At 41.6% G+C, this 21272-nt stretch overlaps 1 protein-coding gene across 3 annotated transcripts in view; it reads left to right on the top strand.

Annotated features, from left to right (window-relative positions):
* CPQ (carboxypeptidase Q) overlaps window positions 1–21272 on the top strand; it is a 586146-nt gene that overhangs the window by 8331 nt on the left and 556543 nt on the right. Inside the window, exon 1 of one of the 3 annotated variants that reach the window (XM_089666616.1) lies at window positions 1984–2094. The exons of 1 other annotated variant lie outside the window; for it this stretch is intronic. The gene's annotated coding sequence lies outside the window, so the exon portion shown is untranslated. Of the gene's footprint in view, window positions 1–1983; window positions 2095–17293; window positions 17382–21272 lie in introns of those variants that run through there. One more of the 3 variants, XM_089666624.1, reaches the window with a different exon arrangement.

The raw sequence follows: 21272 nt of genomic DNA, 5'->3' as shown, positions 1-21272 counted from the left end.
ACTCCTTAGAGCTATGGACACCAGCGTGATGACATTATGACTTTAAGGGTTCAGCAGTGTTGTTGGCCCTACACAGACAGATGCATTTGACCAGGAGATTTGGGGTCAAATGACCTCTTGGGAAAAGTAAAAAAAATAAATACATATTTGCATTGAGAGTTATTAACTGTATACAGGAAATGTAAGAGCAGATACAGTATAAGAGCAGTGGAGAGGCAACATTTAAAGTGGTGTTCCACCCAAAAGTGGAAGCTCCTCTTTTCTGCCTCCCCCATCCTCCGCTGCCACACTTGGCACCTTTTGGGGGGGATTTTGACAGGTACCCGCTCCCACTTCCGGCTCAGTTTGCCACGAGCAAATTGAGCTGCAAGTTTGGCACCCCTGCAGCCCACTTTCAAGGTCCCAGAGGACTGTGGCCCATGCACAAAGCGCAGTAGGAAACTGGTGGTGAAGCTGCAAGGCTTCACTGCAGGTTGCCCTAGTCAAGATGGTGGCGCCAGCACCCAACGGCCATTTAGAGAATCAGCTTGGGGTGAGGACACTGCTGGATCCCTGGACAGGTAACTGCCCTGATATTAAAAATATTAAAAACATTTTTTTGGGGGGGGGGGGGGGCAAAACTCTCTGCTTTAAGAGCAGGTGACTGTATTGGCTTTTCTTCTACGTTAGTCCTCTTTCACATGGCTGTTGGGTACTGAGGGCGGGTTGCTGGTGTTCAGGAGGTAACATTATCTCCTTTAAAATGCATTTTTTCTTTCTTTTTTTTTTTTTTCTTGATCCCAAGGGGTACTTTAGATTGAACTGCACCATGGTCCCCTTGACTGCTTGCAGTGCTGTTTACCCAACTTGATATGCCAAGTTGAAATTTCTGCACCACGAACTTGGGCTGGCCATACATGGGTCGCTTTTCAAAAGATTTTTCATTCTAAAATCAGACCGAAGAATAATTTTTGCTCTGTTAGTGGTGCAATGGCATCGGACGATTTTTGTGGTTCCTCCCCATTTTGTTTATCGGGCATGCTGGAAAATTTGTGAAAAACCTACCAATTTTCGAAATCATTGGTGGCACCATCGAATTACAGAACGAGCGATGTTTTCGATAGAAAAATCATTCGGAATTTGACCCATGTATGGCCTGCTTTAGCCCTATTGCAGAAATATAATGGATTATTAATCACCTGGGCACTCCCCCTACTATTCCAAGCTGATGCTTGTAAAACGCTTGATTGTTCCTAGTACTGGAGATAATACAAATCTGCTCTCAGCTTCCCATACTGCAGTGCCAATAGACAGGCCAGTACTCTGTCATGTGAGGATAGAGAGGAACATGCATGGCCTTGGGCAAATTTTAACCTTTGTGAAACTATAATGGAATATTTGGAGGCTGCAATGGAGGATCAGGATTGCAGGGCTATGTCCCTCAGCGATCCTGTTTGGCCCCTGCATTGATGATGTAAGTCCCGTGTATGTGCCCAAGAGTTACATTGTCCCCAGCACTCAGATCTGTTCTCAGCACGCCGAGAAGGGCAGGCTGGACACTGAATATTGTACAGAAAGCACAAAAATCCAATGGGAGCCAGGGAAAAGTTTATTTTTTTGGAAATAGCTACTTTGCATGTCTCTTCTGTCAAAAAAACATACCTCCTGGTGATTTTTTTTTTTTTTTTTTTTTGAGGGAATTTAGTCCTGCTGCTTTGGGGGGCTTGACAGGATAACTGCACGTTCTGTAAAACTATAGTTATTCTGTGCAGCCTTTAAATGTGTGCTGATGAGCATTGTATTTAAGCAGAAGAAAAAGCAGAGTCTAACTTTTCTTAATGTTCCCTCCCCCTCCTCCTACCTAACCTCTATTTAAAAAAAAAAAAAAATGTGTTTGCTTACATTTTTTTTAAATCCGTTGCGATGTGTTCACGTGAACCTTCTGCTCCGGCTCAGGGAATGCTCGACTCTGCCTGGAAATTCAGTAGTCATCTATAGGCTCCCATAGCCCAGCCATTATCTGCGCTGCACCTCTCCCCTGCAGCAGCCGCTCACTGACACGGGGGAGCCAGAACTCTGGGATCAGGTGACCAGACCAGAGTGGGCTAAAAATAGGTAAGAATTCTCAAAGAACCTAACCACGTGATAGGGTTGATGAGAGGGGTGGGGAGCTATATGGTTTAAAGTAGAAAATGTAAAGTAATGCACTTGGCAGCCAAAAATTTTAATGCAAGCTGCTTGCTTGGGGGAGGATCTCTGCGGGAATCCAGGATGGAAAAGAATTTGAGGGCCTAGTAGATCACAGACTCCGCAATTGCGCTACCCCTTTACAAAACTCTGGTTAGGCCAAATCTTGAGTATTCTGTCCAGTTGTGGTCACCAGTCCTTAGTAATGATGTGCTGGAACTGGAGAGAGCCCTGAGGAATGCAACAAACCTAATAAGAGGGCTGGAGGACCTCGGTTATGAGGAACGACTACAAACATTAAACTTAATCTTCTCTGGAGAAGAGACACATAAGAGGGAATATCATAGCGATATAGAAATCTTTAAATGGGGGCTCTAACATTGGGAGGGAAATTGTTTAACCTCTTCCCCGTCGCCCTATAGCATAAATACTGGGCTGCAGGGCTGCGCAAAATCACGTGTATATACATGATTTTGCATTTCTGGGTAGGGGGCGTGCACGCACCGCTCTGCCTGCGCCACCATTGGTGGCTACGGCTGTCAATCATTGGGTCCCGGCCGGATATTCCTCGCCGGCACCCGGCGATCACCGAAGAGCACTGACAGAGGAGAGGTCTGTATGTAAACAACACAGATCTCTCCAGTATGCTGCTTTGTTTTGCTCTGCATAGCAGAGAATACAAAGCAGCATTCTTACACAGTAAATCAGACCCACACAACACACATAGTAAAACAGCACACAGTTAACCCTTTAATTGCCCCAGGTGTAAACCACTTCCTGCCCAGTGTCATTAGTATAGTGTCTGTGCTTTTTTTTTTTTTTTTTTTTAGCACTGATCACTGTATTAGTGTCAGTGGTACTCAGTGTGAGTGTCAGAATGCCCACCGCAGTCACGCTATAAGTCGCTGATCGCCACACTAGTATAAAAAACAAAATAATTCCAGTATATATAACTCCATTTGTAGACGCTATAACTTTCACATAAACCAATTAATTTACACAATAAAAACAATATAAGTGCAGCGCTACAAACAATATCCAAATGACAATTAAAATATAAACGATCGTCAAATATAAGAATGTTGGAGATGATAAACAGTTCAGTGATGGGGGACTCGCAGGGAGTATAGGTGTAATCCAATCCCAGGAATAGATAAATTGCCTGCTTACCAGAAGCGCAATTAGAATGTGCATGTACAGGTTTCCTGTAGCCGGGGTCCCATGTAGGCGCTGCTTTATAGTACCCAGATGGTCTGTCTGTGGTAAGACGTTGCTGGCCTGGTCGGATCACACTGCTCCTTGGATCCACACAGAGAACCTAAAAATGCTGGGGCTGAGGTATGGGAACTCAGTGCCAGGTGTAAGGAGTAAAAATACTCATAGTGTAGTATGTTTTAAAATTATTTATTAAATCCAATACGTAAAACCATAGAAGTTTACAAAACGCATGCCTGTAGCCAGTATAAGCAGCTTGAAAAAGAGATTCTATACACTGACCAGTGAAAACCATAGGTGGGCCGCCGGACCTCCTGACCCGGGCGGCGTAACGTCAAGGCGTGCGAATGCTCCTCCTAAAGGAGGAGGATTTTGGTTGGAAGGGCTTGTAGTTCCTTTTTGTGCATTTGCCGCTCACTGGAGTGCGCTCACTTTTCCTTATTTTACACAAATTAATTTACACGTATTGGGATTTTTTTTTTTTTTTAGCAAAGACATGTAGCAGAATACATTTAAATTTATAACGAAATTTGATTTAAAAAATGTTTACTTTTATAGCAAAAAGTTAAAAAAAAAAAAAAAATAAATATATATATATATATATATATATATATATATATATATATATATATATAATTTTTTTTTTTTTTTTTAATTTTCAGTCTTTTTTTGTTTATGGCGCAAAAAAATTAAAATTGCAGAAGCGATCAGATACCACCAAAAGAAAGCTCCATTTGTGGGGGAAAAAAAGGTTAAATTTAATTTGGGTGCAGCGTTGCATGACCGCACAATTGTCAGTTAAAATAACGCAGCACCATGTCATGAAAAAAACGGTCTGGTCAGGAAGGGGGGTAAATCCTCTTGAGGGCAAGTTGTTAATCTTAAGCTGGCTACACATTGTACAATTTTTTTTTTTTTTTACAATTTCCTTTAGATTTACCAAAACCATATAATATGAGGTTAAACCTAAACACTTTGAAATTGTTTGCAATCAGGCAGGCTCTTGCACTACATAGTTGAAGGTAAATCTGAAGGAAATTGAACAAGAAAATTCTATAATGTGTAGCCAGCTTTAGGTCACTAAAGAAGACAAATATGGCCACACAATGAAGTTGGACAAGAAGCAGTTTAATTTTAAAATGTGTAAGGGGTTCCTTACTGTTAGAGTGGCAAGGATTTGGAATACCCTTCCACATTTGGTGGTGTCAGCAGGGAGTGTAGATAGATCCCAAAATCTTTCTTCCCCCCCCCCCTCTCTCCCCCTCATCCTTTTTTATTTAGGTTAGATAGGAGCAGGCGGAGGGAACAAACATTTTTAATAAGGCAGCTAATTCCGTTGAATAGAATTGATTCTCAACACAGCCCTCAAAGTATGTGCACTATTTTTGGCAATGCAATGTGCCGCCATGCACAAGTATTCACTTCTGGGTTTTATGGTGCGCTGTAGTGCAGGTGTGTTGGATTCCACCGTATTTGTGAGTTGGGGTGCCTTCAAGAATGACATCTCACATATGACTTCTCCAGGGCTTCCCCCATCCTCTGGAACTCCCTACCCCAATCCATCAGATTATCACCTACTCTCCTTTAGGCGCACCCTGAAAACCCATCTCTCTAGGGAAGCCTAACCCCGCCCTCAGCTAATTGCCGATCTCCTCCACTCCTCCTACCACTCCATCCGCCACAGCTATTTCCTCCTGTACCACTATCCCCTCCCTCCTAGATTGTAAGCTCCAAGGAGCAGGGCCCTCGAACCCCTCGTGTATTGAATGCATTGTTACTGTACTGTCTCGTGTACTGTCTCCCATTATAATGTACAGCGCTGAGCAAACTGTTGGCGCTATATAAATCCTGTATAATAATATGCTATACTTTTGTGTAAGCCCTAGTTCGTACTGGTGCGGAATGTGCAGCGTTTTCAGTGCGAATTATGCACCGCATCACAATCGCACCCCATTCATACGAACCAATGCGGGTGTGTGTTAACAACACCCGACATCGGTCCACAAAACGTGGTGCAATTTGCAGAATCGGATCGCATAGGTGTGAATACCTATGCGATCCGATTCTAGTGCTGTCCAACAAAGGGTCCTGTACATTGGTGTGGTGCAAATAGAGCCATACAAAATGTATGGCTCCAATCGCACCGCACACAAATCGCATGTGATTTGTACAAGAATGTGGTGTGATTCCTGTGCGAATCACATGGAATTTACCGCACCGCTGTAGTGTGCACCCAGGCTTAAGGCGTGGAGCCAGCCTAAATTACATAAGGGAGAGGTTTGCTGTAGGATATTTTTGTAGGTCCCTTTAAGTGGTGTTGGAAATGAAGGACTCCTTTCATTTACAAAGTTGGAATGTATTCATGAAAGGGACATAATGATGTTAGTATAGTGTTGATGTGTTATGGGGTTATTGGAGACACGTCTTTGACTGCGTCATGCTAAGAACACATGATGCATAGTCACATGAATTGTTTAGGAGATATCACATTGGTCTAATTTCCTTTTTTGCCATTTAAAAGCTTACTCCCTAATGGGAGACCAAACGCTGTTATATTCAAGTAACAGAAGTTGCGGTTTGCAGCTAATGAGTTCCTATTACAATCAGGTGGCACAAATTCATTTTGAGAGCAATAATCATAATAGAGTCTCTGCAGTAAAACCAGTTTCAGACAAAATTTAGAGAACAATTTGGCAGATGAGCTGAAATGTAGTCCTCAGAGCTCTTCTTTGTCTATTGTCAATTATGCAATTAGGTTTAAGATCCCATCCGCTTTTTTTGCACTCGAGCTTGAAGATCTCCGAAACGATACAGAAGCTGAGTGTTTCATGTGTGCGGATATTTCAAGAGTTGGCGAAGATAATCAGGGTTAATATCTAGGCGGAGAGAGACGGCGGTGAATTTTATGTTACTGCTGGTACATAAAACAAAATTCCCAGCACTCTGCCCCACTAACCAGCAACGGGGTCCTAATTAAAACTTGTGTCTAACATTTTGCTAGAAAGAAAGGTCTCATTTGCATACATTTGCAAATATATGTTAAAGCCACGCAACAATATCAAAGTGCTTCTACATGTGTTGCTCCCACTCTAGTCTGCAAGGGCACTGACAATGGGGCACCCACTACAATCACTAAGGCTAGCTTCACACCTACGCAGGTTGCGTTTGAGACGATTCTGCATTGCGTTTTGCACCTGCGTTTTTGATGCGTTTTGCGGGGTGTTTTTATAAATTTTAAAACCTTTTTCTTGTTGCTAGGCAGATTTAAAACGCAATACAAGCTTTTCTGCAGCATTTCCATTGAAGTTTATAGAACCAAAACGCAACTTTTTTGTGTTAAAATTCCCTGACCCCTTCCAAAAAACGCACCGGGTGAAAACCTGCAGATGTGAACATGTCCTATAGGAACTCATGTTAAATGGACTGTAGTTTGTTTTTGCAAAACGCTGCAGAAAACGCTTAGGTGTGAACCTAGGGTGAATAATAGCAAGCCACCTTTTTCTCTATAACTGCAACTATATTCTGCTCTCCACATCTCCATTACATAGGAAGGAGGGGTATTGTAGTTTACAGAAGTTAGCTTGAAACGCTGATAGTATTGTTTGAGATTTTGATTCAATACATGGGAAACTGCAAGGGCCAGTACAAGATACTGGATTTCTATCAGAATCAACAGGTATTTTTTCCTTTCTTGGCCTTAAAAACAAAACTAATGCAGCCATTACATCTGAGCACTGGAAAACTGCAATTTTTGCTTTTGGGTTTAGATAGACTTTAACCACTTGCCCTGTGAGGATTTACCCCCCTTCCTGACCAGGCCATTTTTTACGGCGTTACGGTGCTGCGTTACTTTGACAATTGCTCGGTCATGCAACACTGCACCCAAATTAAATTTTATGTCTTTTTTTTTTTTTTTTTTTTTTTTCCCACGAATAGAGCTTTCTTTTGGTGGTATTTGATTGCCTGCATTTTTTATTTTTTGCTCTATGAAAAAAAAATCAACAATTTTGAGAACTATATTTTTTTACTTTTTGCTATTAAACATGTCCAGTAAAAAAAATTAAAAAAAATCAAATTTCATCATAAATTTAGGCCAAAATGTATTCTGCTACATGTCTTTGCTAAAAAAAAAAAGTCCCAATACGTGTAAATTAATTGGTTTACGTGAAAGTTGGTGTTCACAAATGGCGGAATATATACTGGAATTTTTTATTTTTACTAGTAATGGCAGCAATCAGTGACTTATAGCGGGACTGCGGCCGACATTGACACTGGGTGGAACTGACTTGGATTCACTGACATCCCCAGTGACACCAATACAGTGATCAGTGCTAAGAAAAAGCACTGACACTGTACTAATGACACTGGGCAGGAAGTGGTTAACATGAGGGGTGATCAAAGGATTAACTGTCTGCTGGGAGTGTCTTACTAGGGGGCTGTGTCAGTGTGCTTCACTGTAACCACACTGCTCTGGATGGCTGTGCTGTGCACAACCATCCAGAGCAGTGTGCCTGAGCTGACAGGGAAAACTGTTAGTAAACAAAACAGTCCTCCCCGTCGGAGATCTGCGTAAATTACCAGGTGTCGGTGAATAATTACCAGCTGGGACCCGGTGATTGACAGTCACGGCCACAAATGGCGGCGTGGGTAGGGCACGTGCACCCCCTACCCGACAATGCAAATTCACATATATATATATATATATATATATATATATATTTCTGCTATAGGGTGGACAGGAAGCGGTTAAAGGAAAAGTACAGCCAAAGCTCTTTTGGCTGTACTTCTCCTGTGGATCACAGGGGTGCAGTTCGTTCTGCACTCCTGTGACCTGTTTTTTTGCTGATCGCAGGCTGAAGCCCCCTGTCGGCTGACCTTTAAAGTCAGGATCCATCCCAGAGTCTGGAGCGGCACCTGGCTCCACCTTGCAGAGAGACCTGCTGCGATCTGGAGCCAGCTGCTCCCTCCTTCACAGCCCAGAGCTCCAGTGAGTGAGAACTCTGTGATTAGCCGTCATGTGATCCCTAATTCTTACACTTGGAGTCGGCTAGGGACAGATGCAGCATCAAATGGATAACTGGGGGGGAAGCCCAATCTTCTCTTTTAAAAGAACTTCAGTTACCCTCCAGGTTAATTTTGATATTTTACTGTTTTTATTTACTTCTTGAGCTATGTAATTCGCTTGGGGGGGATTGGGAGGCACATGTGTGTATGATTATGTGTACAGTTGAATGTGTAGTGTTTGTTCTTTCTATTTGTTTTACCTGTGCACCTGGCTGTGCTATACAACTACTTGCATCATCTTGCGTATACAGAATTCCATCTTTACTGTACAGTTATTTTGTTGCATCGGGCTTGCAGGATGCTTTGTACTCCGTGTACCCTGTGTTTTTTTCCTTTGCAAAAATATAAATAAACACCTTTTTAAAAAATGTTTTTTTTTAAATTACCCCCTCATACTTTTTCCACTAGATTAGTATTCTCAGCCCAAAGAGTCCATTATCCTGTGCTAACATCATTTTTGTTTTTTTTTCAACATCACAGGAGGCTAGCTGGCCTACTGATGACATGTGTGACGACTGTGCGCAATAGAGACATGGACGCTGTACGTGACAGCCATCTTGTTAGGCCTCAGCCGTTTTGTCTCTCCTCTCCTCCCTCCTCCCTCTTGAAATGGAATTTATAGCTGAAAGTTGAACGGACTTCAAATGGGCCTCTTATCTTAAATAAAACACAGATAGATGAAGCTCCAGGGCTGTAAACCGCTAATTAATCTGGTGCAGGAGGTGTGCTTTGAAAACAACTTTCCTCTGCCCAATCGTAAAACAATAACTTAGTCAGTCATGAGTATGTTAGCCCATTAGGGCTAGAGCGTGCCATAAAATGTCTACTCCACATGTAGATATTTCGCATACAATTCATAAAGGTCAGCAGGAACTGGGTACATTTAATATTAGGTATATATTTGGATAGATCATTTTATTATGAGTCAAACAAGGCCATACGTGACTATATTAGTGTCTTGGAAATTCGCTTTCAACGAATTTTTCCTTACCGTGAGTACCCGCAGTTGGATGCGCAGCAATCCCCCATAAAGCTGTGCGAATTTCGCTGCAGCTGTATTACGCCCTCCACTTACTGCGACTGCAGCTTAGCTCTACGTTTCCTGCACTTCCAACCGGTATGCAAAGGTTTTTAGCTCTTTTGAGATGTGGGGAAAAAAATGGAGCTCCCGTGACCCAGGAATAATCAGATGACACTCTCAGGTTGGAGTTGGAATTCACTCTGTCTGGCTCTAACCCCAGACTCTTGTTTTATTCTTTTACAAAAAAACACACACCCCCCCCCCCGCATGGGGGTCAGGTCAATCCCCTCCCACAGAACAATGTATAGGGAATGTCCATACATGAGAATGTACATCCTGCTTGGAGTGTAGCGTTTCCTCTTATCTATACTGAAAACCAGTTAAACCAGTCTTCCCCTCCCCCTGGTCTCATCATTTTACATGTTATCAGCTCCTAGCAGTATGTTCATTGTCTGTACAAGCATCCCCTAGATTAAACAGTGTCAGTCTGTATCTGAATGGGCCCGATACAATCTTTATTAAAACACATCCATCCAGATACAGTTCAGATCGGTAGCGGCTTGTGGAGATATACATGAGCCTACACGCGGCGTTCGCACTGCCCGGCGCCTGGCCATACGAAGTCCATGTGGTACTATGCTGCTGATATGTGGATACAGGCCCGCAGCCTACCACCGGCGGCATTCACATCGAATGCCGTGGTGGTACACACGCCGGTCTATATGCGTGGATCTGCCATCTCATCCATTACCGAGCTGAGTACTGTAATATATACATTGTAAATGTGTATGGCCTAATTGCAGCCTTTAGAGCTTTAATGAAGCCACATGAGAGACATATGAATAACACTAATATATGACACAATTAAAATTCAACCTGTAATAGAAAATTTCCATAACATTAGCACGTAGGAGAGAGAAGAAAGCAGTCTCTTCCCTCCTGGGTGACAAGGGTATGCTGTGTTTGGTATTCCTGGGTTTGAAATACAATTCTGAATATTAATCTGCCAGTTGCTAGAACACGACTTGTACATACTGGAAGTTATTAGTAGGAAACTGCAGTTGGGACTTGGTCATAACCTTGGTTACCGCCTAGCATCAATCCCCAAACTGGATGATTGGTCATTTGTTCTCAGGTGACACCCCTTTAATATCAAAGAAAAAGACTGACCGGTCTGGAGAAGAGAGCTCTCGTTTAACATCAATCAGGAAACATCTAACGGACTTGAGAGCCAAGGCAACCTTTTTGTTCGGACAATTGGACTCTGCTAAAACCAAGGACTTTGCAAGTATTCTGCCTTCTGAACTTCTTTCTTTTTTCTCTGTTTTATTGTTCTCTTTATATCTTTTTGTAACATCTTTATCTGTGAATATTTTAATTGCACCATTTTGACCTTTTTTAAGTAATAAATCCTATTTTTTAAAAAGCGTTGAAACTGTCTCTAAAGCTTTTAATGCAAACTAAAGAATCCCTGTCTATTGAAGAGTGCTACTGTATGTAATAATCCTCTGAATATATCTGTGGTGACAGTGTGTATTACAGACGCTTATGCTAATATCATAGTATTACTGCTAAGATTTGTGAGTTTCTTCCTTCTCTGTAAAAAGGTGGTGGTGGCAGTGTGAAGGGTTAATTGCGTAATTAACCTTACCGAATAACAATCGCTCTCAGGCTGCTGGCACATAGATTGTAGTCCCGCGAGCTGGAAAATCTTTGTGCATGGCGCAGCTGAGAGTGGCATTGTTACGCAAGTGACAGCGCGGTGCAAGATTGGCTGGTCCTTCGGTCATGACTTGGTGAGAAGGGCAGGGGTTGGACTCTGCTTTCCGTCACAATATGCACTGGTATAAATGGCCTCAAAGCCTCTTGGGATGCTTGAGAGGTGTATCACAGCTGGGACTAAGCTATTTAAAAGTTTTGCTTGACATGTGGGCAGTTATGTACTGGGCAATGTCTTACCAGTTTACATAGGATACGTTGGTAAAAAAGCATCAGTGTTTAATACTACTTTTGAAGTCTACGTGTAATCAAAATGTAAAAAAAAAAACAAAACCCAACAAAAGGGACATTATTTACAATAAATGTGATGTGTCCCTTTGTGCTGCTGGCTCCTGTGTTTGTTTCAATCTGCTTCCTTCCAATTCCCCCCTTACCCCCCGCCATGAATGAAAAAACAATCCATGAATGAAAAATCCTCCACCATTCATAGATTGTTTTTTTCATTAATAAAAGCTACGTTACAGCTTCTATTTATGGGAGAGGTGGGTGAGAAGGGCAGGCATAGTTGGCACTCTTGACAAGTGTATAAGACTGGTCCCTTGGGTTATTAACCTTCATCGCACTAAAGATTACATCGGTGTTGGTGGGGGGACATCGGAGGACAGAAGATTTCATCAAGAACAACAACATTTTGGCGATGTCTGAGTTTCTCAAATAATACTTTTTAGCATTTGTAGTCTACCCGAACGTATTGTATGTTTTGTGACAGATTGGGATTTTATTTAGTAGCAAATATGAATACATATATTCTTATTTCCTGACAGCTGAAGGTTCTAGCACCAGAATCTACCGGGACCTGAGAGAACTGCTGAGTCTGGGTTCTGTTTTAATATGGCACTGTTACAAATAGCCAATGTCCCTGTCTCAGTATTGCACAATATATCTGTAAGTGTTTGTAGTCTCTGCCAACATATTATACATACTTTTTCAGGACAGACAGGGCTTTAGTATGGTAGCAAATTTGGTTACACATATTTTTGTTTCCTGACAGCTAACAGTGTCAGCACCAGAAGCCTCTAGGACCCAGGAGAACTGCTGTCCCTGTGACATTTTTTTTTTTTTTTTGGCAGCTGGGTTTCAAGTGGTAATTTACAGACTAGCAATCATGCCTGTGACAGTGGGACAGTAGTGATGAATCCAGTGTTCCTCTATACATTTAGTCATACACATGGCATTCAGAAGCATAACCAAGCATTTGACCTAATATGCATGTTTATACACTAAGGATTGCCATAGAACTATTGGTTAGCTAAAGAGACAGCACAATGGAAGCTGCCTGCTATTGAATACTTGGACAAAGCTGTCCAGTAAGGGATGACTCGTGCCTCTGATTCACTCAAAAAATTCATCCTAAGCTATTGAACTCTGTAAACATCTTTTACAGCAAAGGATGTACAGAAAAATATGTAAAAAGGAGCCTAAGGTTCAACCTGCTGGCTAGATAGACCGCTACATAGTATTTATATGCATAATTTCATAAATCTGTATGAAGAGTATATTGGTAGTATCCCAAAGAGGAAAAAAAATGTTTATTCTAATAACTGCTGCAGTACTCACTTGAGAAGGAATGAATACACAGGTAAATATGTGAATAAGATCTGAACACTTAAACACGGTATCTTACACTAAAGCATCACTTTTAATTATGCAAATACAGTTGTGTTCAAAATAATAGCATCAGACATCACTAACCTGATCAATCACTGTTTTTGGTAGAAATGATATTTCTACATGGCAAATAATTTACTAGCAGGTGTAGTAGAGTAATAGAAATCCAACAGACCCAACAGTCATGACATGCATGCTGCTGATTCTGTGTAATTGAATCACTAATTGAAAGGGGCATGTTCAAAATAATAGCAGTGTGGAGTTCTATTAGTGAGGTCATTCATTCTTTGAAAAACAGGTGCCAATTATTGCCCTTATTTAAGGAAAGAAGGCAGCAAATGTACATGCTGGTTACAGTGCATTTCTCTCTGAAATTCTGAGGAAAATGGGTCGTTCCAGACATTGTTCAGAAGAACAGCGTACCTTGATTAAAAAGTTGATTGGAGAGGGGAAAACATATAAAGAAGTGCATAAAATGATAGGCTGCTCAGCTAAAATGATCGCAAATGCTTTAAAATGGCAACCAAAACCTGGAAGACTTGGAAGGAAACGAAAAACTACCATTCGAATGGATAGAAGAATAGCCAAAATGGCAAGGACTCAGCCAACAATCCGCTCCAGGAAGATGAAAGAAGGTCTAAAGTTACCTGTGAGTACTGTTACAATTAGACGCCTATGTGAAGCCAAGATATCTGCAAGAAGCCCCCGCAAAGTCCCACTGTTGAAAAAAAGACATGTGCTGAAGAGGTTACAATTTGCCATAGAGCACATTGACTGGCCTAAAGAGAAATGGCGCAACATTTTGTGGACTGATGAAAGTAAGATTGTTCTTTTTGGGTCTAGTGGCCGGAGACAGTTTGACAGACGACCCCCAAACACTGAATTCAAGCCACAGTACACTGTGAAGATAGTGAAGCATGGTTGCACAAGCATCATGATATGGGGATGTGTCTCATACTGCGGTGTTGGGCCTATTTATCGCATACCAGGGATCATGGATCAGTTTGAATACATCAGAATACTTGAAGAGGTCATGCTGCCTTATGCTGAAGAGGAAATGCCCTTGAAATGGGTGTTCCAACAAGACAACGACCCCAAACACACCAGTAAACGTGCAACATCTTGGTTCCAGACCAACAAGATTGATGTTATGGAGTGGCCAGCCCAATCCCCGGATCTTAATCCAATAGAAAACTTGTGGGGTGACATCAAAAATGCAGTTTCTGAGGCAAAACCAAGAAATAGAGAAGAACTGTGGAATGTAGTCCAATCATCCTGGACTGGAATACCTGTTCACAGGTGCCAGAAGTTGGGTGACTCCATGCAACACAGATGTACAGCAGTTCTCAGAAACAGTGCTTATACAACCAAATATTCATTAAGTGATTCAAAGGAAAGCAAAATCTTCAAACATTTTTCAGTTTTTATATAGTGAATGTTTGCGTTTTGTTCAAAAAAATAGCAGTGTTTGTATTCTTCTTTACAGTCTAATATTCACTTTTCTTCAATTTTTTTAGAGGAACACAAATTTGATATATTTTTCTTCATGTTTTGATTTGGAATAGAATGTGTAATGTTCCCAATGCATTTGTGTGTATGGAAATAAAAGCTATTAGAAGGATTTTGAACTTGATTCACTTTTTTCAACACACTGCTATTATTTTGAACACAACTGTATGTGAAACCACTTAATTAAAAAGTATTCTGCAGGTATTTCTGCAATGGTGTAGTAAATTTCCCTAATTTATGTAATTCACATTTTAGGAACTCCTTCCAATAAAACATCTTTTAATGATACAAATATGTGAAACCACTTGATTAAAATTTATTCTGCAGGTACCTCTGCACCAGTGCAGTAAATTCCTCAACATAATTTTATTTAAAAAATTCACATTTTAGGAATTACTTCAACCAAGCACATTAAAAAGATCTTTGTGCAGGATCACTGTATACAAAAAAAACAAACAAAGTCCTGTTGAAAAATAGCCGAAAATCCTAGGGTAGTCCTAGGGACCAATATCCACTCATATATTGTAATTTGAATGCCTTAAAAAGGTGAAGATGTGAATAAATGGATGCAGAAAACACTGTAATCTTTGATATGTTGGATGAGTAATCAATGTAAAAGGCTGGACTTCCATAAATTATCCATCAAGGGGCAGCAGCAGCCATTGACAATGATAATCTAGAAAATGACACTAGCACTGATGTGTAGAATCCTGTGCCATACACACCAGTAAGGCAAAGATCTGTAGTAAATTGTATCAATGGAATCGCATCCACAGTTTAGTGTCACCATACAAACAATTGTTAGACACTGCACTGGAACTCAATTGATAAGTTGAACCTGCAAACTAAGCCTCTTAATATAATAGATATTCCTTTTCAAACCACTGCAGAATTCTTCAGGACATATGGAAGCAAAGTCTGTACTTTGTAGAACAGCTGTGGTATCCAGTATATAGGCAAAAAAACTTTGCAGACTCACTCATATTTCCAAAATCTGTTTAGAGTTGGCCTGTCTCTGCATTTATGACCATTGTGACCGTTCACAATACGGCAAGCTGTATCCAAGACTGGGCAGAAGTCCAACGCTGTCATCTGTGTGTGCCGTTTCACTTTACAGTCACTGCGTAATTATTTATTCGCTTTATTTACATTTGGCTGACAAATGTATGCCTTATAGATTACAAAGAAGAAAAGGCTTCCAATCTGCCAGCCCCTATGCCAGTATAAGTATGGAGTCAATTTTTTCACATAGTTACATGCCTGATGAAGGGTTCCTGCAGGGTCCCGAAACGTTGTCTTTCTATGCGGTCATGTAATAACAAAGAACAGCATTTGAAAGTTTGCCGATGCGCTGACAACAGTACAGGACACCGTGATGAAGTAGGGGCCAGCGGAAGGAACTGCACAAAGCAGGAGACCAGGCATCTGGAACACCCGGAAGTGTGTTTTAATGCTGAAGGTTCTTCAGCAAGATAAGCACTTACCCTCCTTTGCACCAGCGGCAGTTCCTACCGCCTCTCTGAAAAGCAGCGGATTCTAGGCATTCAGGAGGCCATACTTGCCACCTCCTAAATTAAATTGTGTTGTCTGTTTTTTGCTGAAGAAGGATTTTGAATGTAATTACCGTGCCGCAAACGAGCCAAGCATTTGACTTGTGGTTGTGGCGCGGCTCCATTGTCTTCAGTGGACAACTAGATGTGCCAAGTTAAATTTGGAGCAAAGTATTGTGCACGCTACTTGTGTACGACACCCTCCAGCTGCATGTTATGTTTTAGGCGGATGGGTAAAACCTTGGCTAAACTTCCTGTTTTTAGCTTTCCTATGCCAGATAGGTGAGTGTTACTTTTTTGTGAGGAGCACTTTTGTTTTATAAATTAGCAACAGGGTTTCTTTAAGGCATTCTACAGCACTGCTTAGACCCTGATCACATATGGGCGATTAGCAATCACAGGCAGAATCTGTACAATTCTGCCTGTGATTCCAAATTGCGGCAAAACAGGTAAAGTACGATTGGGTGCCATTCATCCTAAATGGCACCCCAAAAGCGGTGTGATTTTGCTGTGATAGTTCCAGCAAACCGTCCTTATAAAATCACTCCTGGTTCAGGGCCAGAATTTGGCTCCTGAGCTTCTTTGGCGCAATAAAAGTGCATAGGGCAGGCCGTTAAAGTGCATGAGTGTGTGACATGTGGGAATGTCCATGAATCATGCTTGTAAAATTACCAGCAGGAACTTGCGTTGCAGCTAAGCAATATGTGAAGGGGACCCTAAAGCTTGTCAATATATTTTATTTACAGCTATATCACATTAGCAACTTTGTAGGAGGTATTTGTAGCATCTTCCAATCTCTCTGCTTATATTTTGTGGCAGTTTGTAGCTAATGCTGTAGTTGTGATGTTTTCTATAGGTACAAATCCAGAGGGATTTTTTTCCCCTGCAGGAGCAAATTGGATCATGCTTTGCTGGGGGGGGGGGGGGTTGCCTTCCTTTTGATCAACTGTGGGTATAGGATTATAACTTTTTTTTAAAAAATTTTTTTTTTTTAATGGTTGAACTGGATGGACTTTTGTCTTTTTTCAGCCAGACTAACTATGGAACTATGTAAATTTACTGATACCAGGATCACTAACAGCTGATATTATTAGTGGCTACTGAAGTAGGTGACTCTGTCACTGGCAGCAAAATGTTAATTCTCAATGAATGAGGTGCAGATTTCTGCAATAGCTGCAGGAGAGACCTTGACTGCAGTTAGTTTTTTCCTACCAAAAAAAAACTAAGTAGAGAATTCCTTGCTGCTACAAAATTGCTTGTGTGATTAGGTCATCCCATTAGGATATGATTTCATATTTCTAGACTGGAGCTGAAGAGCTTCAAGAAAGCTGTTTTCTGAAAGCATTGTACAGCCTATGTGGACTAGGCCGTAGAAATCTGCTTTCACGTGGATATTTTTGCAAACCTTGCCAGGGAGAACTAGACCCAGGTGCATTCGGATGGCCCATTGTGTTTACAAAGCTAGGAAGGTAGGAGTCCTCTTCTCACTCATGTGTTGAACTAATTTATCCTTTAGATTTTATGCTTTGTGAGGAATTAAGTGCGCACTGAGAAGTATCTTAGCAGAAACCTTTATACTGTGACCATTCAGCTGACTGGAGTGGAATTGGATGCAGGTCTCATCATTCTATGAAGACAGTGCTGGAGCTTGCTCTCTGGTGAGTACATACACTAATTCAGACTTGTTTATGGAACAGGAAGCCGCTCATCTCTTTTAGGGCTCATTTACACTTGCAGTGAGGACTGCTGCTCCTTAGAAAAACGATCCATGCTCAGATTGCTTTTCAAAGGGTTTGACAGGCGGCAAGGAGGCAATATATTGCCTCTTTACCACCCGGTTTAACACCCTAAATGCTCTATTCTGGAGTTGCGTGCACTGCACGCAAGGAAGGCGGTTGCAGCTCAGCCCCTTTCACTTGAACCCAACAGTGGGTATAACTCCTGCTACAGCATGTGTACACCCCTTGCCCCTGTGTTTGCAGCGTAAAGGGGAACTTCACTGCATCTGAGCACCACAAACCAAAAACCCTGTTTAATTCATTTTTAATATTCAAAGTAAACTCCCCCATCCTTCCATGTCTCCATGCTTTATTTTGCTGAGGAAACACTTTGAAAAACACCCTCTAGCATTTCTGGCTGTGGTCATCTTCAGTATGAGCAGATGATCCATGTAGCAATTGCTTCCTGGAATCCATCTGTCCTTCGCTCAGGCATGCAGGTTATGGTTGCCACCTTGTCCCTTTAAAACCAAGCACATATTAATTACACATATTCTGTGGCTGATTAAGGTGGTAATTAAAGTCACTCATTGCCTTATCTGCAATCAATTAGCCTCAGAACCTGCGTGGTTAATATGTGAGGGATGAGTTGGCACCTCCAATGCAGGTAGGAGGGTGTGCTTAGCTGAGAACCCCTCCTCCCCTCCTGAAAACTCATAGGATGTATGACCTAATTTGCCTTGGCATGAAAACCGGGAAGTAACTGCAGAAATGTACAAAAAAGTAACTTTTATCCTTTCCTATTTACTAATCCTAGCAGCATATGGATTAAGAGTAGTCAATTTGATTTAGAGGGTGACGCTCTGCTTTAAGGGGGAGTTGTTGGCTGTGGTAGAAACATGGCGAATCCATGTGTTTTTACTGCCCCCCAATTGAAAGTGCAAACACACTGTTCGTCTCATATTGAAAATTAATAGGTTACTAAAGCTATGAAAATTCTGGTAAAACAGAGTACAACTTTGGAAGCGATGTATTGTACTTCATTTCCGAGAATGTGTGGTCTTGGTCACTTAATTTTCTTCGTACAAATACTGTACTAATTACATGAAAATCTATTTGTTCTGTTATCTTATGCGAAAAAAATGTCATGCTTGTCCCTTCAGATATTTTCACATAAACTGTCATGAACGGCTTTCGAAAGCTGTGTACTAACGAATCGCTTATCAGACGATCACGGTTTTTTTTCGTCCGATTTTCTCATTATGTGTACCAGGTGTTAGTATGGGTTCAAACTAGTGCTGCTACATAATCATGCATTTTCACTCCATTAATGTGTTTCTATTTGTGCTTTCATGCTTCATGCATTTTTTTTTGTAGTAATAGACTGGCCGCTTAGCACAAAACCAAAAAGGCATGTACATGCACTTTTCATGTGCTCCTATTAAAGTCTATGGGGCCAGAAATGCACTTTGCTACAATCAAAAGAAACACTTGCAAATTTTAAAAAATTGCAGTGCATCATGTGGCACGAATGTGAAGGGGCACTGTAGAGAATGATTTCCATTAATGAGGATTGCATTGTGAAAGCAGACACTGGAGAAATCACACTAGTGTAAATGGGACCTAACACTCGTGCATTGCACTGATGTGTGCTGCTCTGTGCTAAAGTAGAACATGCCCATTTTTTTTTCTTCAGCCCAAAGCAACACGTGTAAATGTATGTAAGCACGCTGCATCCCACATAAACACTAGAATCAAAACAGTCAGTTGAATTTTACTTTACAAAGAAAGCTTAGTAAAGTTTTAAAAAATGTAAAAAAGTATTGCAGTGCATTTTAAAATGCAACTCGGTGTGTGAATGGACACATGTGGTGCGGTCAACACACATATTGTGGTGTGAATGCACCCTTAAAGTGGTTGTAAAGGCTCAAGGTTTTTTTATCTTCATGCATAGAATGCATGAAGGTAAACCTTCAGTGTGCAGCAGTGCCCACAGCCTCCTCAATACTTACCTTGCCTCATTGTGACCCAGCGGGGGCGGGGCCAAGCTGTGGCTCCATGTGTAAATGGACACATGGAACAGCAGGTGCCCCCATAGCTGCTTGTCGATTCTAAAAGTTTTTTTTTTTTTTTTATATAAATAACAAACATGTCTATGCTTCCCTACAGTGTGCGGTTTTGCACAGAGCAGCCTGGATCCTCCTCTTCTCGGGACCCCTGCACGCTCTCCTGGCCTGGAGGGAGGGGCCAGGAGAGCCTGCAGGGGTCCCAAGAGGAGGATCCAGGCTGCTCTGTGCAAAACCGCACACTGTAGGGAAGCATAGACATGTTTGTTAATATCTCCTCTCTCTCTCTCTCTCTCTCTCTCTCTCTCTCTCTCTCTCTCTCTCTCTCTCTCTCTCTCTCTCTCTCTCTCTCTCTCTCTCTCTCTCTCTCTCTCTCTCTCTCTCTCTCTCTCTCTCTCTCTCTCTCTCTCTCTCTCTCTCTCTCTCTCTCTCTCTCAATCGCTTTAATATTGATGGTTGAAACATTTAAATAAAAAAAAGTCAGCAGGAAAATAGTGATACTAAAGGCAGTTTTTTAAATGTTCTACTTGCTCTGTGCAATGATATTGCATAGAGAGGTCACAGACATCCTCACTGGTGTAGTCCACTCCTTCCTCCTACTGCTAAGGAGACACCTGTGCACATGCGTCCAGATTTGGGCTGTGTGCATCCATAGACACAAACAGCGCTAGTAAGCCACAGCCCTGCTCCCTTCTCACTGGAGTTTGTTTGTTTGGCAGCAGTAGGAGCCTATGGTTCCTGCAGCTGTATCTCCACTGGAACTGAGAGGAGCGGTGCCGCATCGGAGACAGCACTGAAGCGGTGACAGGAGTCAGGTAAGTGTTTAAGAAGGGGAGGTAGGATAAGTAGTGCGTTTTTTTTACCTTTTAATACAGAGAATGCAATAGGGTAACAAAAAAATTAGACTAAAGAACCACTGTAAGGCAAAAGGGGGAAGAAGAAGAAATTAAGTTAATTTAAAATACTAACAACAACTTACAAAGCCATCCACAACTCTGCCCCCAGCTATATCACTATTCTGGTCTTAAAATATCAACCAATTTCAGTCCTCCCAAGACCTCCTGGTCTCTAGCTCTCTTGTCACCTCCTCCCATGCATGCTCGCCTCCAGGACTTCTCCTGAGCTTCTCCCATCCTATGGCACTCTCTACTCTGATCTGTCCAACTACCTCCTAATCTATCTGTCTTTAGACGATCCCTGAAAACCCCTCTTTAAAGAAGCCTATCCTGCTTCTAACTAATACACCGTGTCCTTACTTTCTCCAGCAGCTCATTCACCACAGTTTTACCTTTTGTATCATTTGACCCTCCTTCTTACATTAGATTGTAAGCTCTAATGAGCAGGGACCTCTGATTCCTCTTGTACCATTTGTATTGTAACTATGTCTACCTTCATTTTGTAATGCGCTATGCAAACTGTTGGCGCTATGTAAATCCTGTATAATAATAATCATAATTAGGGCTGATTAGGGTAAACACCTTTTTATGGACCTATGAACCTGGCTTTGTGGCACTGCACTCATTAGCTTTGAGGGGTATCCACATAATTTGGGGCATTACTGTATTTTTCTACTACC

The sequence above is a fragment of the Staurois parvus genome, unplaced genomic scaffold (assembly GCF_062004578.1).
Source record: "Staurois parvus isolate SC_StPar_1 unplaced genomic scaffold, SC_StPar_1.0 ptg000052l, whole genome shotgun sequence".
Classification (NCBI taxonomy): Eukaryota; Metazoa; Chordata; class Amphibia; order Anura; family Ranidae; genus Staurois; species Staurois parvus.
This window is presented reverse-complemented; position numbering and strand designations above follow the sequence as displayed.